At 40.2% G+C, this 18,487-nt stretch overlaps 1 long non-coding RNA gene across 1 annotated transcript in view; it reads left to right on the plus strand.

The window, feature by feature from the left end:
• The first annotated feature begins 8,396 nt into the window (after window positions 1-8,396).
• Window positions 8,397-18,487, plus strand: part of LOC120401850 — a 95,475-nt gene continuing 85,384 nt past the window's right edge. The window contains exon 1 of the long non-coding RNA XR_005596783.1: window positions 8,397-8,636. This is a non-coding gene — a long non-coding RNA (uncharacterized LOC120401850). The remainder of the gene's footprint in view (window positions 8,637-18,487) is intronic.

Here is an 18,487-nt window from a genome sequence, read left to right on the forward strand (position 1 = left end):
CTTTTTGGCACAATGATATTAACTCTTTTGTTGTTGAGCAAAATTCCAAGGAAGGTATTTTCCAAGATGGAAATACCACCAGTGGAAATATTCAAGTATAGACACCCGCCTGTAACATAGAGTTTTGGGACTTTAAAGTCATTCCAATTGCAATGCAGGGAAATGACCTGTAGAATTATACATTAATTCCAGAATCAGTCATTTATCTAATCAAGTCAACTCCACACTCAACATCATCATATCTGCTCACTCAGAATTTTAAAAAATAGTGGTTTAGTAGGAGTAAAAAATAAATATACTATCAGAAGAACTACAAAACTCTTAGTCCATATGAAACCCTATATGTAAATAAAAAGGAGAAAGACATCAAAAACATAGGGATGGGCAAACATAGGGGCCAATTTGATTTGGAAAAATATTCAAAAACTTACCTGAACTCTCCAGACCTCAGTGGTCTGCAAAATCACCTAGAAGTTGTAATGTTTCATAAGAACTTGGGACTCTGATATAGTATGTCAAGAGGGAGGACACAGCATTTTTTTATTAACTGCATGAGCACTCACTTCAGTCTGTATCTGCTCAAGCTTCATGAAATAGGCAAATACCAAGTGTGGTCAGAGATGCTTAACAAACATATGCAACAAAAGCATGCAGTGTCTCTCAGATTCCACTCATACATTTAGGATCCTTCCCCCTTCCCACCAAATCCATTCACACAAGCCTCATTACAAAGTTCAGAGTAGACACACCAAACCTCCTCTATCTCAAACATCTAAGGATTTGTTTCTGCTTATAGGTAACAAAAGACACAGTCCCAGCAATATTAGAAGGCAAGAGGTATGCACAATCAGATAATAAGTAAGATAATTGGGATTCTGGCCCAGATCATCAAAGGCATTTAGGCATCTAACTCCCAATGGGAGCTAGGTGCCTAAACACCTTTGACAATCTGGACCTTAGTCCATTAAATGTAAATCAATAGATCAAATTCTGTTCTCTCTAACACTGGAGAAAATGTGGAGTAATTCCATTGAAGTCAATAGAGATGGAAGTAATAGGTAGGCAGAATTTCCCTGGCCGACCCTACTAGAACTCATGCTTCCACATCTGCACTAGAGAACATGAAGGGTTTTTTTCTTCTATCTTTCTATTTTTTCATGTTGTGGCAGTGCTACCAGTTGCTGCATAGTGTCACCTCAGGAAGACATTTTAAACGAGTGTTGCTACCCATACAGGCCATATTATTTCTGATGGATCAAATTCCCAGATCACTTTTATCTGAGGTGTGTCAGCTGTAATTTAGTAAAAAATTCAATTCCAGTTTACAGTGGCAGCCACTGAAAGGTATGACAAGTAGGGGACATTCTCACTGCAGACTGAAGAATAGTACAGACCAAACTCTGAACTGATTTATACCCCATATAATCCCATTGACATCAGCCAGGCTGCATGAGGTGTAAATCAATCCAAAATTGGGTCTTAAAAGTTCTATAGAAACTGTGTAACATGTTTCCGAATCTTGCAATGCCTGCTGGGATCCCATAAGCTCTCACTGACTTAGGTGATTTTACATATTTGTTAGCTGAAGGCCCCCTCCCCCCTCCTTTTAATCTACTTTAGGCAGGAATTTTTAAAAAGTTCAATTTGAAGAGACTACAAAGTGTCATCCTCTTAAATGCACCTTGCATAGTTCAAGAATGAGTTTCCCTCCCGGGGACCTGCACAGTGCTCATTAAAAAGCAATGCATATTCATTGCATTGTGCTTGCATAATAAGAATTGGGCAAAACAGAGGCTGCATCTGGAAAGGCAGCCCGCAGGCTAGAAAACTCTCTGAGGCATCTGAAAGAGAGAGAGTGTTACTTTTTGGCTTCATTTTGGCCATTATTGATACACAAGGAAATTTTCATTCAGTTTTAAGGTTCAATGTGAAACAGGAGACAAAGGCTTGTGCAAAGTTGTGTTTATGATAAATCAGATGAAACAGAGTAAAATGATGGAGATTTTAGATGATTATTTTGGAAGTTTTTATGAAACAGCAGCTGTCAGTGCTAAGACTTTCAAAAAATGTACATCAGTAAATATCACAGTCTGCTGTCACACTTGTCTCAACAGGCAACACTCATTGTCATCACTTGGTGAAACAAGTACCCGTTTCTTTATTTCTGATTCAAGCTGGTGTGACACTTCATTCCTATTTCCCCTACTGTATCATGCCGCTTTATGCGTTACCCTAGTCAGAAATGATATTGCCAGTTGTACCCATTGTAGGTAGTATCCTACATTTACATAGTGCCTCCCATCACAAATGAAGCTAAGGCATTTATAACACAGAAAGGTATCAGTTCACCTGCTTCTGGTCACCCTTCTGGACACCTGGAAGGTGACATAATGAATAGTAATATAGCGGAGTAACAATTTTGGAAAAGGACATCAGGGTTGATATGTACTTTTTTTTTTTAAGTGCCACGTGGTCTTTAATGCTCAGAAAAAAGTATCTTAGCCAAAACAACTCTATGCATTAAAATGTATAGAACTTGTCAGCTCTTCTACGATTTAGGGCTGTAGTTCCAGGGAACTATCCCTGGACGCTTGACAACCACTAAGCCATCCCCTATAGCTAATTATCAGTATTTTGGAATGTTGGCAAAGCACTCCTGGAATCATTAGCCCAGATAATCCCCTACCAGGATGTTAGAAGTTGCAGGAGAAAGCTTATCAGGATGTAATTTCAGTGATTATAACCCATGTCATCCTACTGGGGGCAAGATTTGCCAAACTCAAATTTTGCATGTTCACAGGGCAACCACAAAAATCCAAGACCATCTGAGTGGAGGCCCTGTGCCCCCACAACAGTTGTGGCCCCAGCTCTAGCTCTAGATAATTGTGTTGCACAATGTGTTGCACAGCCCAGAGGAGTAGTACTCACAATTTATCAACTTCTTGCTGGCTTATGCTAAACAAATCAGTCATGTCTTGTTCAATTCCTATTGGAGAGGTGTCAATATTATAGAAAATACTGTCAGAACTGACAGCCTCGGTGTCGGTTTTTGTAGAAAGATCAAGAATTGAATGGGTTGGAGACTCAAACACACTCACAGACATAGGCGTGGTCTCTAACAGCAGAGCAGAGACACAATGGTTGGGTAGGGACACTGCCTGGGTTGTATTTCCTGTGTTCAGTAGATAAACAGAGTCTAATTTCCAAGTTCTGTCAATCCAGCATCTTTCATAAGCACACAAGTCATTTAAAAGAAAAGACAGATGGTAAGGAAGACCTAGCACAGTTCACTCATAGCTATTTTGCTACTGGATTGTACATTTAGCTCTAGTAATTCACCCTAATATTTAACTTAAAAGCAGTTCATTCTAAAGAGTGGCTACAGATAAATGTTTTTTTTTTTTTTTTTTACCTCTGACAATTTCATAATGGCTGAAATAACAGTTCCTGATTTGCTTTAAACTTGAAATGATAACAGGGAAGGAAATTAATAAATAGATAAAATGACAAGTCTTCAATCAAGGTCACCGGTTGCTTAAACTGTATTATGCTTCTCATATTTTAAACACTGTCTGTACTTGTCACTAGATCTTATGACACACTTGAACATAAACTGATCTTGACAGGAGAAGAGAGCTCTAGCTACAATCAACAAGGACAATAGTGTTTGGAATAACAATCAACTTAACACTATCAATATTTCATTTATTAAAGTTGAAAAAAATGAGTCAAAACTGCATTTTCAGCTGTGGACAGAAAAATGTAAATGTACTTGGTACTTTTAGCTCTCTAATGTTTTCACTTTATTATCATCTACCATGAGAAATCTATTTATTTTACTTATCTTCATTTATATGAAATGCCCATATGCTCCATATGAATTTATACCTTTAAAAGATACCATGCAACACTAACACAACCTTGCCCAATTGAAATCAGTGGCGGAAGCGGCTATTGCCTTCGTTGGGGTCAGGATTATACTCAATATATGTTTAATATAAAGAACTCTATTTAATATTTATGGTCCTGTAGTTATGGCACTGAATTGTGAATTAGATCTGGTTTCCATTCCTAGCACTGCCATTACAGATGTCCTTGGGCAATTTACCTAACCTCTTTCTGCATTAGCTTTCTCATCAGTAAAATTGGAATAATAATACTGCCCTGCCTGATGAGGGTATGGTGAGGTGAATTTAATTAATGTATGCAAAATGCACATAATATAAAATGATGAGTGACACAGAAAAATCCTGTTTGGATTAATGGAGGTTCCATCTATTTCTCTGGAATTTTGTTGAGGGCTATTTCTCTGAAATGCTGTTGGCATTGGAATGGGGGATCTTAGGGAGATGATCAAAGTACTCTAAGAATGTCCCCAGAGAGTAGTTATCAGTGGTTCACAGTCAAGCTAGAAGGGCATATCAAGTGGTATCCCACAGGGATCAGTTCTGGGTCTGGTTCTGTTCAACATCTTCATCAATGATTTAGATAATGGCATAGAGAGTACACTTATGAAGTTTGCGGATGATACCAAGCTGGGAGGGCTTGCAAGTGGTTTGGAGGATAGGATTAAAATTCAAAATGATCTGGACAAACTGGAGAAATAGTCTGAAGTAAATAGGATGAAATTCAATAAGAACAAATGCAAAGTACTCCATTTAGGAAGGAGCAATGACTTTCACATGTACAAAATGAGAAATGACTGTCTAGGAAAGAGTACTGCAGAAAGGGATCTGGGGGTCATAGTGGATCAAAAGTTAAATACGATGCAGCAGTGCAAAAAAAGCAAACATCATTCTGGGATGTATTAACGGGAGTGTTGTAAGCAAGACATGGGAAGTAATTCTTCCACTCTACTCTGCACTGATTAGGCCTCGACTGGATTACTGTGTCCAGTTCTGGGTGCCACATTTCAGGAAAGATGTGGACAAATTGGAGAAAGTCCAGAGAAGAGCAATAAAAATGATTAAAGTTCTTGAAAACATGACCTATGAGGAAAGATTGAAAAATGGGGTTTGTTTAATCTGGAAAAGAGAAGACCGAGAGGGGACATGATAACAGTTTTCAAGTACAGATGCCCCCCAGGTTACGCAAACCCAACTTATGCAAATCCGCACTTACGGAAAAAGTTCCGTAAGCTTGAAATGGGGGGGTGTTGTTTTGTTTTTTGCATAATTATTGGGTATGCGTTTCCAACTTATGCAAAAGTTACGCAAGGCGTTCCGGAATGGAACACTTGTGTAAGTCGGGAGCATCTGTACATAAAAGTTTGTTACAAGAAGGAGGGAGAAAAATTGTTCTTCTTAACCTCTAAGGATAGGACAAGAAGCAGGGGGCTTAAACTGCCAAAAGGGTAGTTTAGATTGGACATTAGGAAAAACTTCCTAACTGTCAGGGTGGTTAAACACTGAAATAAATTGCCCAGGGAGGTTGTGGAATCTCCATCATTGGAGATTTTTAAGAGCAGTTTAGACAAACGCCTGTCGGGGATGGTCTAATACCTAGTCCTGCCATGAGTACAGGGGACTAGACTAGATGACCTCTCAAGGTCCCTTCCAGTCCTAAGATTCTGATTGTCTGTATTAGATATGTTGTATTCTTATGGAGGCTAGGATACCTGCTGGATGTTTTTTTTTTTTCATATTAATACATTGTGTTCCTAAGGGATCCTTCTGCCTGAGAGAAGCACTTTATACATTTAAAATATAATACTGCTGAAATAATGAAACTGGTCAACAGACAGTTACAAACTGTATATCAGAGAAGACACAAATGGGGCAAATAGCTACATAAATGATAAGTGTAGGAGAAGAGTTAAACACACATGGAGAATAAAGGTTCTGAGGGAAGAAAATCAAAATAAAAGAACTGTAATGATTAGTGTAGACAACACCTCCACCAATAACTGGTGCTGTATATTTATCTTAGTGCTAAATTCTTTTGTTTTTATATTATGTTGCTGTATCTGATGGGAGGGTAAGTTTGAGTCCTGCCTGCATGCACTGGAGTTATTAATTGAATTGTCCCAATAAATCTCTTCATTTCTTTAAGCAAGAATTACAATTCACCTCCAAACAAGTCAAATATAACAGATTCTTCCAGGCAAGTGGAAGTGGAATTTTGCAATTCTTCCTAGATTCAGTTCTCAAACATCTGGGCACTGAAACTGGATATGGTTGCAAATGCTGCACATTTGGTCAAATGAAAAATTACTGATGTAGAATGTCATGCAATGTTGCTATTATTTGTTGGATTTTCATTGCCATTTATTTTTTCTATCCTTCAGATATGTTTCACAAACCTGCAGGGAACATTTTCATTTACTTTCTGATGTGGGCAGTAGGTGAACTGTGGTCTTGGGGAGGCTAGCCCCCAGCTGCCCCGCCCCTTCTGCCCAGGGACCCGCCCCTACCACTCCCTTTCCCCTGCCAGAGTGCTGGGTGGGTAGGCAGCATGGCCTCCAGCCCTGGGTGGGCAGGCAGTGCGAGCAACAGCTCCAGTTGCTTGAAGTCCCTGGCTACAGGCCAGCCCCCAATAGTCCCAGACCAGGGCAAGGGTGCCAGGGCCCTCCGAAAAGTGCGGGGGGAAACCCTGCCTGAGGTGGAGGCAAAGGCAGGCAGCCTCCTACCCGTGTCCTAGGCCAAAGTGGGTGGGCCAGGTAAAAGGCCCATCCACGGAGGGAAGGGCTATGGCCCCTGACCCCCCCCACCCACCCCTGGTTCCAGCGCCACTGGTCCGGGCCCTTGCCAACAGTCACAGCAGAGTGAGGTGGGAAGCAGGAGGGGGCCTGGTGGTGGAGTGTGGGTGGGGCCATGCAGGCAGTTTGGGTAGGCTGAGCCTTCCCCTGCCTTTAATAACTACCACCAATGCTTTCTGAAGCAGGATTTCATAAACTCTTTGACAAAAGCTTAATGTATCTGTATTGAACTCTCCTCAATGCAGAACTAAAAAAAGGGAGTAAAATAAGGGGCAGATTCAGATGTCACACACAGAATTATGGGAGTGGATGAGAGGGACATATCCCCAAAGTAAGTGCTGGGGACTTTCTGTGATCTACCATTCCTGGGCACACACCTTGTTCAATACCAGTGTCTGGGTTGCTAGTGCAGCCCTTTCACTTCTGTAAGCTTCCTCTCAAGACACTTGCCTGTAAATTTTAGATGATACTAGCTGTTTTCCTTAACTCTGTTTTGCGGGGTCTGTAGGACTCTTCAAACCCCACTGACTGACTATGACTCCAGCCTCTGGGCTTGACAAACCATTAAATTTTGTTTAAACATAACAGACATAAAATCACTTACTGTAACCCCGTCTACATTTTGCTGCACTAGATAGAGCCTAAACATGTAAAATCCCAGCAGTGCTTCCTCTCATGCTCATAGCTTAGTTCCGTGATCTTTAAATCGCCGCCCTTTAAATGACCCCGGGCGGTGCAGGCCAGGCAGCATGGAAGGGCTGGCTGGGGGAGGCTGACCGCCAGCCTCGCCCCTTCCACCTGAGGCCCTGTCCCTTCTGGGGGCCCAGAGACAGGCCCCCGTACTGGTAAGTAATTTATCTTACTTTCACCCCTGCATCCAGGGGCACATACCAAAAATTTTCCCCTTCATACAATTTCTCTTGACAATTTACCCTACAACATCATCTCATATCATTCATTTTCAGGTTCTCCATGGGAGGCTTATGCTGACTTATGGATGTGGAAACTCTTGACACTCTGGATGAGGATCTTTATCCCACCCAGCCCCAACACTTTGATCAAAATTAGTTCACTGAATAGAGCACAACTGAAATCAGATGGGGGTCCAAATGCTCCATGTTGTTGTTTTTTTTGCAGTAAAATGAAAAGTACATTTGGGCCGGCCCTTCAATAGTTACCATAGTGATACAGTGTTTTGAAATTACAATGGACAGTAGTGTAGCCTGTCCCTCATTTATTATTTAAATGGTGTTTTATTTTCAGGCAATACCAATGAGTTTATTCTAGTACTCACTTTTCTGTTGGAAGATAGTACAGAACAGTTTATGTAACTCAAGAACACTTTGATGTGGTGTCCACCCCACATAAGGCCTGAAGGGGTTAAGTTGGCTAGATGGGCCAATTAACTGCACATGCTGCACAGAGGAGGAGCCAGGGGGTAAATAGGATTAATTAGAGGAAGAACATCTGGATAGAAGTACATGGGGCCTGTATAAAGCCCAGTAACTGAGAGAAGAAGGGGGCTGCAGAGAGAGAAACTGCAGTCACTCTCAGGGTGAGAGAAGATAAGGTAGGAAGTAGCCCAGGGATACAGAAGTAAGGTTTGGGACTGTGCAGACCCTGACTGCTTGTTGTAGGGGTTCTGGAATGGCACTCACTGTGTGAGGTCAGACCTGCGTTCCCCTACCAGCCACTGGACAGTGACTCCATTAAGGACCAGTGAGAGGAAGGACTGCCTGGAACAGTGGGTCCTGAAAGGCTTTTGACACCCTGGAAGGGGAGGACTACTGTGACCTGGCCAGAGGGCCAAGCCACGAGGCAACAGCACTTGAGTCCCAAGAAACCAAGACACAGAGAGAGATGGAGTACAACCACAGGAAGGGGGTGTTGGCCTGGCAGAGCTAATCCCCAGACATGCCCAGAAGGAGGCAATCCAGTGGTAAGTAGACCCAGACTTTCAAAAAAAATCAATCGCCACAACTTAAAAATAGAAATTGGGAGATACATGGCACTCTGAGATCCCAGAGAAGAATGAGTCTGTATTCAATGTGAGAGAAGGAAGATTGAAACCAAGATATTTTCTATTCCACCATCCAAAATGTTGAGACAAAAGAAACTTCCTCCAACTGAGTGAAATAATAATAATGCTTCACTGAAAAAAGTGAGAAAAACAATAGTATCATGTCACAGCTCTGACCCTAAAGGGTTAATGCAGTGGCCAATTAATCTTGGTCTCTTAGATGAAGTAATCAAAATATAAAAGGCTGCATGGGTGGCAGCAGCGGGGAAACAGCTAGGTGTGAACCAAAGCCTTTTCTATAGATCTGTGTATGGAGAATGGTTGTAGTTGCTGTCTTTGTTTTGCTACTACTGGTTTTGTTTTGTTTGGACTCCGTATACATTTTCATAAAGGCAGCCCTGGAGAGAAGGGACCACAACTGACTGAAGGCTGCCTGACTGTTTTATATTATGGGCTGGGAAATCAGTGCACAAGCCCACAAAACAGAAGTAAAATTGTTGAAAAAATAGCCTCACAATATGTAGCAACCTGCCATTAAATTAGAATGGAACAAACATAGTGCTACTATGAAACATATCCTAAATACTTTATTGTACTATATTTACAGTTGGCAGGATTGTTTACTTTATGGTAATAAAGTTGACTGAAGCTGAATTGTAATTTCCATGAAACTGTATCAGTGAAATATATTAGTACCATAGGAGATGGGCAGAAAACTCACTGTAATAAAAGAACAGCTCAAGTACACTAGCTATTCATGTGATGTTTTGTCCAGTCAATAACTACAGAAGCCAAAACAGGATTTTCATTGGCTAGGATGTCTATGAACCCTGCCCCAACATATTCATATTTGATTCTAGAGATGTGTAGATCTATATTGTAGGGTCCACGGGCAAGATGGCCATCTATAAGGAAACCACATCCAAGGAAGTGGAACCCTCCCAGTCATACATCATTCCATCGTAGTCCTGGGAGGACTGTTGCTATGCCCTGCTGGGTGTACTTTACTTCTTGTTTAATCAGAAGCAATGTTGTCCTCAGTAAGGATATGTAACTTACACATTGTACACAGGACAACTCACTAGTTAACCCTATTGTTAGTGCTCTTTTCAGCACTTGTTTGAAATCCTACCAGCTGCCTACATCCTTATCCTTATCCTGTTGCAAGATATATTCTATAATGTATGGACACGTAAAAACAGTCCAATCTGAGTTATTCATACTGAATTGAATTATTTCACAATCCAGAGAAAACAGTTTTATTAATAATAATGTCTTTGGTACAAGTATAAATGTTACTTAAAATACTTGAACTGACAAGGGAGTGTCGCAAAATATATGTTCAATTAGTTCATTAATCCAGTAAATTGTCTAGGTACAATTCATATTTCAGCAAACACTACATAGCCTTCTCATTACCCTCTAGTTCAGCACTGCAGACTTTACTGAGATACTCGGTGACATCTTTTAATAAGTGTGAGCACACAATTATGCATATCATTTACACCTGGAAGACCTAGGCATCCAACAGCATTTATCTCAGCTCTTAAAATAAACTCCTAAGCAAATGTAATAATGGTCATACATTCCCATTTTTACAACACTTGAACCAGAGAATGATCATTTATTGACATCTCCATCTCGGTTTCATCTAACCTTTCAGTGGCAAATTGAACTCTGTTAGTGCTGGCATTTTCCAAACAGCCAAATGCATGAATATTTAGAATTATATGTGGGAGTGCAAGTCTCAGCTCAGCAGAGCCTTAAATATGAAGGCAATATTGATGCCTCCATTATACATATGCACATACAAAGTGTACTTAAATATCCTATAAATGTGAGTCTGATCTTTCTCATGCTGTTATATGTCAGGGATAACTCCTCCAAAGTCAATGTGTTTCACTGAGAGACAATAGTGTCCCCCTCTTTAGTTGAAAATGTTGGGGGTAGTACTGGGGACGGGGGCAAATATGTCTTCCTTTCCTCCATAAGTAAACGTATGCACATAGTAAAGTACATCAATATGATTTTCCATACAAATGTGTCAATTACTGTTCTGTTTTATAAAAGACCTGTTCATATACCAGGTTCCTATTATATCTTTGGCCTGATTATAATCCAATAGTGGTTTTACAGTAGTAGAGTATTTCTTGCCATTTAAGACATAGCACACATCTAAAACTCAGAAATGGATTCTTATTCAGTTACTCTACTATAAACCAACTTCATGCCACCTGACTCAGACTACAGACCTTCAGGGATACACATGCAACAGTTTAGAACTGCTGCACTAGCGTAACTAACTCCATGGATTTTAGTACAGTTACTCCTGATTCACACCAGTATAAGATAAAAAACCATACTATATTATCTGCCTCTCTCCTTAAGATAAACATGCCTCTCTAGTTTTATGTTAATGTGTTTAATCTTTAACCTTAATAAAAAATGTCTTCATAGAAATTCTCTGAGTACAGGTCTGGTTGGATAATATTTGGTGAATTTGTTTCCTAAGTGATGGCACACCAGTCTTTCATCAACTAATTCATTTGCTAAGTACTTTCCTTTGGTGGAATTCTATCAATGCTATAACTGTTTCAAGACTATTTGGCAAATGTACTATTTGAAGAATACTGCTGAAATTCATTAAATAAAATATTCAATTAAGGCCATTTTTATACTCTTTGACTAGCTCTAGTTGTGTGTGTTTAAATAAGCAGGAGGATGGACTAACTTTCATCCCAGATAGGTTTGGATATCACAATTAAGTGCCAAATTCTGAACAGTGTTTTGGGTGTAAGTTGGTCAGAATTGATGCAAATGGTATTCAGTGAGTGAGCAACATGAGTGTGATTTACATGCCGATTGGTCAGACGTATGCATGTGTGTATAACAGAAGAAACAACTAATGTCTAAAAGCTACTATGGAGAAGATTCTTCTCTTTCTTATACCCTTCACATAGTTGCTTTTCCTGCTACACCCTCTTCTCTTTTCTACTCACTTTGTGTGTAAGTTCAGACGATATTCTAGGACAGAGGTCGGCAACCTTTCAGAAGTGGTGTGCCGAGTCTTCATTTATTCACTCTAATTTAAGGTTTCGTGTGCCAGTAATACATTTTAATGTTTTTAGAAGGTCTCTTTCTATAAGTCTATAATATATAACTAAACTATTGTTGTATGTAAAGTAAATACGATTTTTTAAATGTTTAAGAACAAGAAGCAATGGGCTTAAACTGCAGCAAGGGAGATTTAGGTTGGACATTAGGAAAAAGTTCCTAACTGTCAGGGTAGTTAAACACTGGAATAAATTGCCTAGGGAGGTTGTGAAATCTCCATCTTTGGAGATATTTAAGAGTAGGTTAGATAAATATCTATCAGGGATGGTCTAGACAGTATTTGGTCCTGCCATGAGGGCAGAGGACTGGCCTCGATGATCTCTTGAGATCCCTTCCAGTCCTAGAGTCTATGAGTCTATAAGAAGCTTCATTTAAAATTAAATTAAAATGCAGAGCCCCCCAGACTGGTGGCCAGGACCTGGGCAATGTGAGTGCCATTGAAAATCAGCTTGCGTGCTGCCTTCGTCACGCATGCTGTCAAGGTTCCTTCCCCACTCTGAACTTTAGGGTACAGATGTGGGAACCTGCATAGACACTTCTAAGCTTAATTACCAGCTTAGATCTGGTATCGCTGCCACCACTCCCAAGCACTAATTCCCTTCCCTGGATAGCCTTGAGAGACTCTTCACCAATTCCCTGGTGAACACAGATCCAAACCCCTTGGATCTTAAAACAAGGAGAAATTAACCATCCCCACTCCTTTCTCCCACCAACTCCTGGTGGATCCAGATCCAACCCCCTTAGATCTAAAAAACAAGGAAAAAATCAATCAGGTATTAAGAAAAAGGCTTTTAATTAAAGAAAAGAAAGGTAAAAGAAAACCCTCTATGAGAGATTAGCATACCAGCTACTCTCACAGACAACAGATTCCAAACACAGAGGATGTTCCCCTGGGCAAAAATCTAATACACACAAGAATACCCAAATTTGATAATTCCCTTAATGGTACCAAGGCAAGTTACAAAGAAATTAAACATAAACCTATTTATTCCTTTGTAAAACTTACTACTCTGATAAGAGGCTGGTTCCTTGATCTTTTTCACTCCGACTGAAACTGAGACTCTAAACAAAGGAAAACTTCCCTCCTTCCTTTTGAAACATCTTGTTCCCCCATTGGTTCCTCTGGTCAGGTGTCAGCTAGGCTAGGCTAGGTGAACTTTTTAACCCTTTACAGGTAAAAGAGGCATTAACCCTTAACTATCTGTTTATGACACATGCCATAGGTTGCCTACCCCTGTTCTAGAACTATAGAAGTGAATTGGTGCTTTGTCAATGTGAATTGACTTTACCAGGTCCTCTCTTTGACTTGTTTTTCACACCCATTTAATGCATATGGTTTGTTTCTCATCTCACACCTGTTTTACACTGAGTGACAATGTTCACTTCAGTGAAGTTACACTGGTGTAACAGAGCAGATTGGATTTTGTGCTCAGTCTATGGCATCAGAACACAGAAGGAAACATCCCCACCATATAATATCTCTTTCCCACCTATTCTTCTCTGAACTGCATCTTCCATAGTCATTGTCACTAGAATGGGCCTTGTGTTTTCTGCAGTATTTGTTGTTTAACTTGGATTAATTCAATGAAAACTCAGGGAAATCATATTGAGTAAGCAATGAAAGTATTTCACTAATGGCCCAGTGTTGTCTTCCCTGTCCTGAATGTCTACTGCATATTCTTCCGGAAAGGAAGCAGGTAATAGGGAGGGGGAATGAGAGAGAAAGAGGGAGGTTGAGAAGAAATAAGGAGAAGGAATAGACAAAGAATAGATGTAACTCAAAAGAGGGATGGAGAGGAGAGTGCTAGCAGTAGCTAGTAGATAAAAGTTCCTTGTACAGTTGTACCACTGTGCTCAGTGGGAAGTAGAACCAATGGGGAAACATCAGGGGGGAAATGTACTCACTGAAGATGAGGTGAGGACAGAAAAGAGACACTGCAAGAGGATAAAAGTATTCACTTTGCTCCTGCCACAGCAGAGTTGTGAGACCCTGCAGCAGGTTTCAATATTTTGGTAATAATAAAAACATCTTAGAATATCACCAAAATAAATGAATAAATTAAGGCACTTCCATTTCACTGTATCAGATATTTCATGCTCTGAAATATTTGCCAATTATTGTGTTCACAGTGCTTTTCTTTTCTAAGGAAAGGCTAATATTTCCTGCCTATATTTTTTCCTGGGTTGGGGGTGAGTGGGTTTGGTGAGTAAACAATAACTCCTTTGCTCATTTGAACAGACCTTTTTTCTTTCTCCTTTATCTAGTAAAACTTCTCTGCCCTATCAAAACAAACAAAAAAAATGAAGCTTTTTCCATCAAATAGCTATAAATCAAATTGTCACAGTTTCAGAGTAACTGTACCTCTGATCCAGTCTATGGTCTGCTCAAGGTACGTGCCACCTATAGGCCTCAGGCCTCTAGCGATCACATTTCTCTGAGCAAGGACCCACCTCCCTCTTCCTCCACATCCCCCTCGTGAGGTTTAGGCTGCAGATCCCTGTAATTCACTCTAATTATCCCAGCAGGTCTGAGCTAGCTCAGCACCTGTAATTTTACTCTCTTTCTCCAGCGACAATGACAGTGGTTTACCATAGACCAGACAGCCTTACCCACAGCAAAGTACATTTATTTTAGGATAAAAGCATTACAAAGAAAACCTATAATAAAACAATAAAAGATATAAATGCTACCATAGGTCTCCCATCATCCATACCGGGGGGGACTGTTCGAAGACCTTCAAACCCTTTGATTTGCCCCTTTGGTAAAAGGTTCATGTCAGTTCTCCAAATGAGAAACCCTCGTCTATTTTTTTTTTGCCTAACATTTAGAGCTCAATAACCCTTCTCGACCAGACAATGTACAATCCCTGCCTCACCGAGATGCAGAAATAAATTTGTAAAGTTGATACAATAGTATCAGCGATATGCCTGTATTAGTCATATCTTCCACACAAATTGCCAGCTTATATTATCATTCATGAAATGTCACTTTCATTTTAACTTGCTGAGGCTTGGATGTCACTATTCTACCCAAGAGAAAATATTTTATTGTGAAAGGATGAAATTTGCTGGAGTGACTGCCCAGTGGAACTGCAACCCCTGCATACTCACAGAAGGCCATGGGATACATAAGTTTGTGCAAGTGAACCTAAAATCAACACATGTTACACTGTGATCATCTGGTCTGATGTCCTGTGTAGCACAGGCCAAAGAATTTCCCTGAATTTTTATAAGTTCCTGTTGAGCTAGAGCATATCTTTTCAGAAAAAAACCCCAACCCATCCAATCTTGATTTAAAAATTCCCAGCAATAAATTGTTCTAATGGTAAATTATCCTCACTCTTAAAAATGTTTGGCTTATTTCCAGTGTGAATGTGTCCTAATTCCATTCAAACCATTCAATCTGGTTATACTTTCAGTCTGAACAGTCCTCTGTTCTCAAATTCCTGTTCCCTATGTAGGCATGATAGACTGATCAACGCACCTCATAAACCTTGTATTTGTTAAGATAAATAAACTGAGCTCCTTGAGTCTATCAATATAAGCCATGTTTTCTAACCCTCTGATCATTCCTGTGGCTGTATTCTGAACCCTCTCAATTTATCAACATTTTCTTGAACTGTGTGCACCAGAACTAGACACAGTAAAAGTCCAGAACTAGACACAGTAAAAGTCCCACCAATGCCAAACACAGAGATTAAATAATCTCTCTACTCCTTCTTGAGAGTCTTCTGTTAATGCATCCATCATTAATGGTATCACATTAGCTCTTTTGACCACAGTATTGCTTTAGGAGTATCATGTTCACCTGATTATCCACTGTGACCCTCCACTCTCCTCCCCAACCTGGATCCTTTTCAGAGTCACTGCTTCCCAGGATAGCGTTCCCGATCCTATAAGTATAATCTGTTTTCTTTGTTCCTAGATGTATGGCTTTACATTTGGCCATATAGAAACACATATTTTTGGGTTGCAGCTGCTGTTCCAGCCCATAACAACTTTGGGGCGGAGTAGGGGACATGGTGCTGAATTACAACCCCATATATTGGCTCCAGATTGAGAGAATGGATTTAGCCTCACACATCCCCATCCAATTCATTTCCACACTTCTCCTGCATAAACCTTGGCAATTCTGTGCAACTCTTACTCACATTGACTCAGTGGGACTAGTCCATGTTCCACAATGTGAGTAAGGGTGGCAATCTAAGCCACTGGTTTTTAGGCAGGTAAAGTGAATTTGACCCAGTGGCCTGATTCAGATAGGTGATGAGTTCCCACAACCCCAGTTAAATGAATGGGAGTTTGGGAGCTCAGCATCTCACAGGACTGGGCACTAATCTAGAAATTAAAATCAGAATAAAATTGAAGTTAAAACTAAATACAGTATACAGACGGCACAGGCAGCATCACATCTATGAATCAATGTGTCAGCTATGTCTGTTATATGACATTACAAATTCCTTGGAATCCTTATCTCCAGTTCTGCAGATGCTTAGTCTCTACACATGTGGAAATTCCAGTTCTAAATCTTATTGTACTTCTTTCTAATACACTGTTACATTATTCATGTAATCCATTCTTAATCTAGTGTTACCATCTATTATTAATACATTCTATTACAAATTTAGGAGTAAATATACGCCTAGTTCTGTCATTTATTTTGTTGTAAATCAATGGTCTCCTGCTTCCATTATTTATGAATGCTTTTTGCATTTTCTATCCAGGATCTGTTTAAAGAATTCTCAGTGTCAGTGCAACAGCCTAGTTAACTAAACTTTGAAAAGGAAATAAAACATATTAAGCAGCACTAACTATGGAGCATGTTAATGGGTATTAATACAAGAGATAAGTCAACAGACTGACTGACAGAAAGAGAAATTCAAGTATTATCCATATGCATGTTATATAAATTCTATAATCTACCACTCAAACAAAATAAATAGCAAATCTACTGATACTGTAATTGCAAATATTTCCACGGCTAATCTCTACCTTGAGTCATGCATCAGTTATTTATTCTTGGTCTGATCCTGCTCATGTTCATACTAAATGAATGTGGCATAAGTAAGATCAGAATCAGGCCCTCTATTTTTGTGCCTAAATATTTAGGCTCAGTCTGTACTCAAACACATGGGCAGGCTTTAACATTTGATATTTTTTATGTTTATTTCCCAATTAATTCAAAAGTAGCTGTTTTGGAAAAATTGTACTTAGCTTTCCTAACCTGAAATAGTTTCGCAATTGCTGGTTTATTGCTGCATTTATCATACTTTCCAACAGGGAAGTATACCATATTCTGTTGACCCAAATTTGGCTTTTTTAATTATTATTCCCACAAACTAATATTGGGATTAATTGATATTTCATTCAGAACACTATTACCACTTTATAGCCCAAGCAGTTGGCCAATTTGGGAACTTGCAGCTTGTTTTCATTAGGAGGAGAAACTGATGATAGAGTCAGGAATGTCTTTGATGCGGTCCCTGTTTGTTTACAGAGAATGTACATAAAATCATGTTTCCCTGAATGCAGCAGGAATCAAACAATAAGTGGCAGTTTTCTTACTCGCAGTTAGAAGCCTCTTTCCAGCCAGTACTCAAACAAGAAAGGTCTCTCTCTCTCTCTCTCTCTCTCAGCATTTCTCTCATGATCATGTGTGATGAGGTAATCTGCCCCTTAATGGTAGGGCTCAGCACCTTTAAAATTTTGGGAGGTCTGGTATACAAACACCAGGGAAATATTGGGAGAGAGGAAATGGTCCCAGGAATAAGTAATGTTTGGAAGGAATTGCATTATTGTCTTTTTAAGGGACCAGGGCCAGGAGCCTTGCAGATCGAGTGGGGCAAGGCTCCCCTCTAACCCAATCAATTGGGGATGAGCTGAAAAAGGGACTAGCATATATGTTGCCTCTTCCCTCATAGCAAGGAAATACCAGCAGGAGAAGGTCTGCCTGTTCTACTCTCCTAGCCAGAAAAGTAATTGAGGAAAAAAGACCCAGCTGAAGGCAAAGCTTGCTAAAGCTCTGCTGCAGCTGGCCTAAACAACAACCTCTAGCTCCATGGAGGTGAGCTAGGGGGAACTCCTGTCCAGGGTATCAAGTTAGCCACTTAAACCACAGCCCAAGCTGCATGGAGGAGAGCTGGGAGAACTCCTGTCTTAAGGAGGCAAACTGTAAGAACAGTTTGGAATATAGCTCTGTGTGTGCCAGAGAGGCTGAGTAACCACTCAGAGCAGGGGCTATCAGGAACAAATCAGTGAGAAGCTGCTCAGGAAACCAGACCCTCTGGAGGAGAGAACCACAGGTGAGAGCCAGAGGAATAGTCTTCAGAGGAGCACAGCAGGAAGCAGGCCAAGGAAACTGCTTACTTTCAATAAGGAAATCATCTGCAAAACTTGGATGGTGGTAAGGTGATAGGGAATAGCCAGCAAGGATTTGTAAAGAACAAATTGTGTCAAACCAATCTGATAGCTTTCTTTGCTTTCTTTAATAGGATAACGAGTCTTGTGGATAAGGGAGAAGCGGTGGATGTGGTATACCTAGACTTTAGTAAGGCATTTGATACGGTCTCACATGATATTCTTATTGATAAACTAGGCAAATACAATTTAGATGGGGCTACTATAAGGTGGGTGCATAACTGGCCGGATAACCGTAC

This window comes from Mauremys reevesii, linkage group 3 (assembly GCF_016161935.1).
Source record: "Mauremys reevesii isolate NIE-2019 linkage group 3, ASM1616193v1, whole genome shotgun sequence".
NCBI classification, from domain to species: domain Eukaryota; kingdom Metazoa; phylum Chordata; order Testudines; family Geoemydidae; genus Mauremys; species Mauremys reevesii.